Source organism: Galendromus occidentalis, unplaced genomic scaffold (assembly GCF_000255335.2).
Source record: "Galendromus occidentalis unplaced genomic scaffold, Mocc_1.1 scf7180000075583, whole genome shotgun sequence".
NCBI lineage: Eukaryota > Metazoa > Arthropoda > Arachnida > Mesostigmata > Phytoseiidae > Galendromus > Galendromus occidentalis.
The window spans coordinates 177,620-186,058 of NW_003803573.1; the positions used below are offsets into that span (position 1 = coordinate 177,620).

General features: G+C 51.3%; 1 pseudogene; it reads left to right on the forward strand.

The window, feature by feature from the left end:
- Positions 1 to 5,189: 5,189 nt before the first annotated feature.
- On the forward strand, positions 5,190 to 8,425 carry LOC108864305 (uncharacterized; annotated as a pseudogene).
- Positions 8,426 to 8,439: the final 14 nt, after the last annotated feature.

The following is an 8,439-nucleotide window of genomic DNA, read 5'->3' on the forward strand; positions in this document are numbered from 1 at the left end:
CGAGCGGAGCTGAATACATGGCTCGTTCAGCAGCATGCCAGGGAATGGAATGGCGGCTGTATATCGGAGCAATCTTCAGAATCAGCATCCAGCGCCCAATCACATTGTGGTGCGACAACACAGAGTGATCCTTCAGCTCTATACTTACGTCTATCACGCCAAGACGAAACATATCGACTTGAGGCATCACTTCATTCGGGATATGATATCAGGAAGATTGATATCTATCGCTGATGAACCGACAAGCGAGATGGTGGCGGATATCCTCACCAAGGGGCTAACCGCTGAGAGGTTCAAACATTGGAGGAGGAAACTGGGTTCACAAGGGAGTCGATTCTCGTGTGTTTGCGCAGACGCTCGGCGTTGGAAGTTGCGCAGATCTCTGAGCGTCTCGCTCGAACTCCGCCAGGACCTCCATTTCTTTCAGACTGCTCGAGATAGCCGGTTTTCGCACGATGACACCGCCTCACATCGACCACGCGCTTCCTTTGGGCCATATACCGTTAGATTTCTCGATCATCACACCACATCTGGTTCCAGTGATGAATGTCACTCAAGAAAAGCAAAGATTCTGAGGTAACTCAGCAGGTGAGCACCCGCTGTATAGGCTCGGGTGATTTGCTGGATACGGGATATCAAGGAGTCCAAAGGCCTCACTGACAGTTTCCCCATGCCAGATGTAGCCGGGAAACCCCTCGCGAACCTGAAACCCTGAGCCACAGGCCAACTCACTTTCAAATCACCCAATTCAGCTATCGTTAGCAAGACTGCCGTACGCAATTTCATTGAACTCCACAACCGACTTCCACTGGATCTCAGACTTGAAGTCAACACTGCATCACGAAGATTAGCTTCCAAACTACTCAGAAAATATCTCGCCATCCAACACTTGTAGCGCCGTTTCACTATTCAAAGGTATTACATGCCTTTTCGCCGGTCTGTTTCGGCATTTTTCAGTGCCTGAACTTCCGAGCTCTAGTAATCTCCCTTGCAATCCGAATAGAAAATGGATAGCTACCCAAAAGACCAGGGATCTCTACAGTCGGACCGCGATTTCGAATCAGGATTTCCCCCGAGCATTTCACGAAAGCTTTATTCACGCCCTGTCATTCGACGCTAAACAGCGGAATTCCAATTAATCGCCTCCGGGAAGCGTTCCGGGGGCCATCATCCGACACAGGTAGAGGCTGTTACTCGAAAACAGCTACAAATTCTTACTTTAGCGGCTCCCCGAGCTCTCAGACAGAGTGGAGTCACGACGGTCTTCACACATAAGACGAACTACCTTCGATCAGTCTGGTCGATCAGCACGTGAAGACGGTTTCACGTCCAAATCTCCGAGAGTTTCCGGTCCCTAAAATGCGACAGACAAGGCTCGCGCATTTTTTTGACACTCGCCGTCGTCTGCGACTTTCTTCATCTGCTGTTCTGAGTGAAGGATTGCGCGGAATCGGCGTCGCTGCCGAGTTCGACTTTTCCCACAAGATGGAGCCGGACAGCTTGCCGCACGGCGCTGTATTCTCGCATGATGACACCAGCGCGCTCGGCCGGAGCGCGAAATTCCGCTAATTCTTCCGCGAATGAAGCGCGGATATTCTCTCCGCCGCGTGGGAACTTCGAGCTGTCTGTGCTTCGACGTGGGAGTTTTCAAGTGAAATCTCGAGCACTCGGAGCCTTGGCCCCACGCTAGCGTCACCACCCGAGCCTTGGCTTCGATTTTCGCGTATTTCCTGCAATTTTTTCCAATCGAGAGCCAGGAAGACGCGCGACCCACTCTCGGATGATTCGATTGCACGCCACCTTATTGGGTTCCCGTATCGCCCTGACTGGAGATTCATAAGCGCCTGGAGCGGGAGGGGTCGCTCTTCGGATCTTACAGGACGGTAGCGATAGAAACCATGAACGAGAACTTCAACCAAGCAGCATACGATTCCGGCGACTGAGAACAATATCAGGAAATTCATCGGAACTCCTTTTCCCTGCCCTCCTGAGGATTGCTGCTCAGCTCTGAAGAGGGCGAGCCGTTTCAGGATATCTTCGTTCGCTTCACTTTTTCTGCTGCAGCAACCGTATTTTTCTTCAATTGTTTTTTTCATCGATCTCGAATCGTCCTCTATTGATTTGTCGAACGGCACTCGGAGAATGTCAGATCTCAGCATTAGTAAAGCATACTCGTTCCACTCGAAATTATCCGCGTAAGAAGCAATGACCCTCACGGGCTTCGAGGCCCCCAGGTTCGGGAATCTTACGATGCCGAAGATTTTGGGGAAGAAAGTCCACTTGCGATCGACCCTCTGCAGCGGGATGCGATACATGTTATCGAAGCCGAAGAAATTGCGAATCCGTTCGAGGTCGATTCCTCTGCCGCACACGATCAGTGTCGTCGGGGGAAGATCTTCTTGGGCGGTGGGCTCTATGAACATTTTCCAGAACCTGGGTGGCGTCTTGACTCTATAATTCCGTGATTCGACTCTGAAACTAGATTCCGAGCAATCTCGGAGACGAGCAACCCGCATTCCGCTTGGTACACTGATCGTTGAGGTCATGTCATCCACCAGAATCAAAGTGAAGAACATGTTCGCCAGGACCCACATGAAGAGCGCGATCGCGACTCGACGTTTCATTTTTCGAGAACCTTGAGCTGATGTTTCTAGGCCGCATAGTAGAGCCATGAACGAATCGATGAATGATGCGTCGCTCAGCAGCCAAATCGATGATCCGAGAAGAAACATGATGGCCAAGTTTAATTCATTCAGCACATGCCCTCGTATTCCGGATGCGACAGGATACTTGTCGAAACCGGACGAGACAAGGCTATTGTCCACCACATACGGAATTCTAGCAGGGGCTTCCGCCACAAAGTCATAGAAGAGGAAATGATAAGATTCATTGACGCAGGGCTCGAAATCGGTGTGAACGGGGAGGAGAGCATAATCAGAGAAAGGTCCTTCGAACTTCATGTCTCGGAGGGTTTGTGACTTCGACGGTAGATGGGGACACGCTTTTCTCGTATCGCTCTCACTCCAGAACGCGACGCAGTTATTGAACGGCAACGCCCAGTGGATGTTTTCAATATTCATTTTGAAGCCGAAAGGAAGCTTCACGGGTGATTTCCGGACGCAGACGGAGTTGACAGGAGTTGTTGCGCCGAGCGGGACGTTCAGCATGATTGTTTCTTTGAAGTCGTTCGGAGAATGCTCCAGCTGGGTAGCGATGGTAAGATCCACTAATTCGGGGGCTCGGGTCATCACGACCAAGAGGTCGGTCGCGTTTCTTCTTCGAGGGAGTTTCGAATACATGTGCACCAAGCTCGTTACGCGTCGACCCACGTCTTGAATGCCTGAGTAATTGTAGCAGACGAAAACTACTCTCTGCATTGGTCGAATCCGTACGTCGTGAGAGAAACTGTCGTCCAGAACGAAGCTCTTGAAGTCTCTGGTCAGGAGCAGGTGCGTCGAGGTCTTGAACCAGCTCCTGAGATTACACTCAACGAGTTCGATTAGGAGCCTACTCCCCTCTTTGACCATATCGACCTCGCTCATTATGTCGGCCACAAACCCTTCTTCGATCTCCGTCGCTTCATACCTGGTTTCGAAAGCTCCGTAGAGGGAATTCATTTCAAGCTCCGCTCCTAGACTATCCAGCTTCGGACCTTCGCGAATGAAATCCAGCTGGGCCAGAGCGATCGCTGTGAGACAGCACAGGCCGGCCCCGAAATACCTCTTTCTGCGCCGAAGTAGCCTGAGGATCTCCATTCCACAACGAAAGGACCCCGCGGAGTCCCGTCATCCGAGGATTGAAGCTTGACTTCAGGCAGCCTGAGGACTCCGGGACAGTTCTACAGTCATGGAAACGACGGAATTCTCTCTGAAAAATTGATCAGAAGAATCGATGAAGCTTCCCCGTAGCTGCGTGAATGGAAAATTCTGAGGATCGAACGCGGCGAAACTGGAATATCGGACCGGAATCGATCTTGTCTATCGAGACACGTCGCATCGATTGCCATATCATGGAGGATATCACGTGGAGGAGCTTTGTTAGAGCTCTTCAATCGACACAGGTGGGCGTCTTCCCTTTATTGCACGGCTTCGAGTGTCAGCCAACACGGCAACGGTTACCCGATGACTGATGAGTTGATGAGATGAGCATAACATGGATATCGGGCATCATTGCCCAGAATGTTTATCAAGGGTGGGAATACCCTTTCTGCCTGAGATACGACCGACCGCAAAGCCTTGTAATGCCCCACCGGAAAACGACAAGGATCGGCCAAGTCACGAACTACTAGCATCGGAGAGCTTGGTAATTTATTGACGCTTCGATGGCGGATTGAGTACACCAGGAGAACGCGACGGAAAGAGCAGATCGTTTCTGCTATTCATTGAATGATGATGATCTGAATGATTCGGCTATCCCCCCTCCCCCCTCCATAATAAACGGCTAATGTCACGCGTGTGTCACACCTAATACATGGCCACCGCCTTCCACAAGAGCCAGATCGCCTTTGACCGCACGGCTGTGGATTAACACTCACCACATGAACTGAGGAGCATGCTCAGATACTCTCGCGAACCATGCCCCGTCGATTTTTTCCACGTCGAAGTTCAAAAGTATTGGCGCTCAAATTCCACCATTAATCTATATTTTACCTAGAAAACGATGCACACTTCTCATTCTCCCGTCGCATCATTATCTCTTCCCTGTCGCATTCCTCATTCACCATGGAAAACTCTTCTCACGAACCTGTAGCTAAGAGAACGCGGTCTTCCACGGCCCCCGTCACGCCGACAGCAGGTACAACTCGCTTCACACGGACACGAACAGCCCCACAGGCACACTCCGAAGACGACCACTCGGAAGGTTCGAATCAACGGCGCCTCCGAGCAGCACAGCGCCAGAGGCGGAGTAGGGAATCGCGCCGTGAGCGCGAAACTTCCGTAGAGAGACAGTACCGGCTGGCAGCGCATGCAGCCGCACAACGCTCTGCACGATTGCGTCGGAATCCCCGCGTCCGCGCAGCTCCGCAGGAACACGTAGTTCAGTCAGATGACTCCGTTGAGCGCTTAGCTCACAGGCTTAGCCTGGACGCCCAGCGACAGAGGAGAAGCAGAGAAAATCTACGTTTGCGGCAGTCAGTGGACGCGATCGCGCTACGCAACCGTTCTTGCGAACCATTCACTTTAGGAGCTATGGCAGAAGTATGCATTGATTGCGGGGCGATTCACTTTCAAGCAGAGGTGAAATCAAATCATAGGGGTCAATTCCTAGATTGCTGTGATCTGGGAAGAGTTCGACTTCGGTTGTTCGAGAACTTCCCCCCACACCTGAAGGAGCTCTTCACTATCAACAACGCGGCTTCTGCAGAAAACCGATTGCGCCAGCGTAACTTTCATGACAACATCCGGAATTTCAATTCTGCCTTAGCCATGGCATCTACTTCGGCCCAAATAACGCAACCTACTGGGCGTGGACCTTACTGCTTCAGGATCCACGATCAGATGTATCATCGTATTGGTCCCCTGCATCCTCCTGATGGCGCCGAACGACAGTTCGGCCAAATATATATACTGGAAACGGGACAAGCAACATCCCATCGCTTACAGCAACTTCCCAACGAAGCTTGCGACGGAACCTTGATGGCTTCGTTGAGTTTCTTGATAGCAAATCTCAATCCCTATACAAGGGCTTTCAAGATGATGAGCGAAATCGAAAAGAAGTTGACGGAAGAAACTCAACGGCCCGCGCCGCATCTGAAACTGGTTTTCGAGGAAACGACACTCACGGGTATAGCTGCTCGACCGAACGACTTGCCTACAGCGAACGAGGTCGCCGTCGTTTACGTTGCCGACGATGATGACGAACCCCCTATGCATACCTTGATGATCCACCAGAAACGAGGAGGTCTTCAATATATCTCGGGATTGGATAAGAGATGCGATACTCTTTTCTACCCCCTGTTCTTTCCCCAAGGTGTGCACGGTTGGCACGTGGATCTCAAGAATGTTTCCGGTCGCAGAATATCTCAAAGAGTTTACTACTCGCATTTACTTTCTATCCGGCCGCACGAGTTCAACCCGTTGCTTCACGGAGGTAAACTGCTTCAACAGTTCGTAGTCGACGCCTATGTCAAAATCGAGAACAACCGATTGAATTACCACCGGACTCATCAGAAAGAACTACGCTTGGATACATACAGCGCTCTCCGCGATTATCTTCTTTCCGCCGACCACGACGGCCCTCCCGGCAGACGCATCGTCCTGCCATCATCGTTCATCGGAAGCCCCCGCAACATGCAGCAAAATTACCAAATTCTATGGCCATAGTTACCCGCTTCGGTAAGCCTGACATTTTCCTTACGATGACCTGCAATCCCAAGTGGAAAGAAATTCAAGATCATCTCCTCCCTGGCCAAGTGCCGGCGGACCGACCGGACTTGGTTACCCGGATCTTCCATCTGAAATTGGATGAATTGTGCGACGATCTTTTCAAGCGTCACGTTCTCGGCAAGGTTCTGGCCTGGGTTTATGTCATTGAGTTCCAGAAGCGAGGCTTACCCCACTGCCATATGCTGCTGATCCTCAGTCCAGACTTCAAACCCCTTACGGCCAGCAATGTGGACAATTTTTGTTCCGCTGAATTTCCTGACCCTCGCACAGAACCCATTTTACATAAGGCCGTCAAACAATTCATGGTACACCGACGATGCGGACCAGCGAGCAACGCTCCTTGCATGAAAAATGGTTCATGTAGCAAAAAGTTCCCCAAAGAGTTACGGCCCTCCACGAGTGTTGACAATGATGGCTATCCGAAGCTCCGCAGACGGTCACTACGTAAGACAACGATTGATGGACATGATTACGGAGACGACTCTGTGGTTTCCTATAATCCATACTTGCTCCAGAAATACAACTGTCACATGAACATCGAAATATGTGGATGGATCTCAGCTGTCAAGTATCTCTACAAATACGTTTACAAAGGACCTGATAAGGCGAGGCTCATCTTGACTGATGATTCGGATGTCGATGAAATCAAACAATTCTTGAGCACGCGGTACGTCTGTGCACCCGAGGCAATGCACAGAATATATGGATATGACTTACAAACGAAATCCCATGCCATATATCGCTTAGCCGTGCATCTGCCGGACTCGCAAAGCGTGGTATTCCGAGGAGGTGACGAGCACGACGCTCTGCAAAACGCCGATCAACGAACTACCACGCTCACGGCGTTCTTCAAAATCAATGCTATGTGTGCCCAAAACTCCCAATCATTCCAATCGGATGATCCACGCCAAATTTACTATACTGATTTCCCTCAATATTTCGTAAATTCCTCGAGCAAGGGCTGGACCCCACGAAAGGTGATTCACAAGCCTCTCATCGGAAGAATGTACACCGTTTCTCCGGCAGACGCAGAACGTTTTGCTCTACGTCTCCTACTCTTGCACAGTAAAGGCCCCACAAGTTTCGAAGACCTCCGAACGATCAACGGGATTTGTTATCCGAACTTCAAAACCGCTGCTCAAGCTGCCGGACTACTCGAAGACGATCAGGTCTACCAGAATAGTCTATCTGAGGCTGCAACTTTTCGCTTACCTATGGCTCTACGATCTTTCCGCAAACACACCTCTTCTAACCCGCGATCCGCATTTTCGACCGTATCTGCTCTCACCGGCTCTCAGAGTGGAAGCCGTCTCTGTTTCTTCTGCAAGCAGCCAAACCATCGACCGCCGAGATGCACCGCAAAACTCGAGCCCAAGGATCGACTTCAGATTCTCGGCAAGTTGAGACGATGCCATCGATGCTTTCGTTTCCGTCATGACGACAAGACCAGATGCAACGGACCCCGAGAAGATTGTACGAAATGCAAGTCGAGCGATCACTATTCGGTCATGCACTGCGAAGACTTGAAGTCTACGGTTTCTGTAGTGTCGACCACCGACGACGAGCGATCGATCCCTGCCGTTCTCCTCCACACGGCAAGCGCTTTCGTCGTCCACGGCTCTCAACGCATTCCAGTCCGACTCTTTCTGGACAGTGGCAGCGCTCTCACTTTCGTTTCGCCGAGACTCATGCATCTCCTTCCCGACTTCAAGCCAATATCTTCGGCTCGACTTGGCCTCACCACGTTCACCTCCAATCACGACATCGTCTCGAAGCAGTTTAGGTTGACCATTCAGAGCACGCACGACTCGGCACGGGTGGACGTCAACGCATACGAGTACGACTTCATGGTTGATCCGTCGCCTCGGTGCTCCGAAAAAGATCGCAAGATCATCGATGGCTTCGCGGCGACCCACCGTCTGGCTGACTCCGCGCTCGCTACGAACACAGCCGGGCCATCGGTCTCGTTGTTGATAGGGAGGGATCAATTCTTCAAGATCGCTCATGTCGGCATCGAGCAGACTCTCGAGGGGGAGCTGGTCGCCCGCGGATC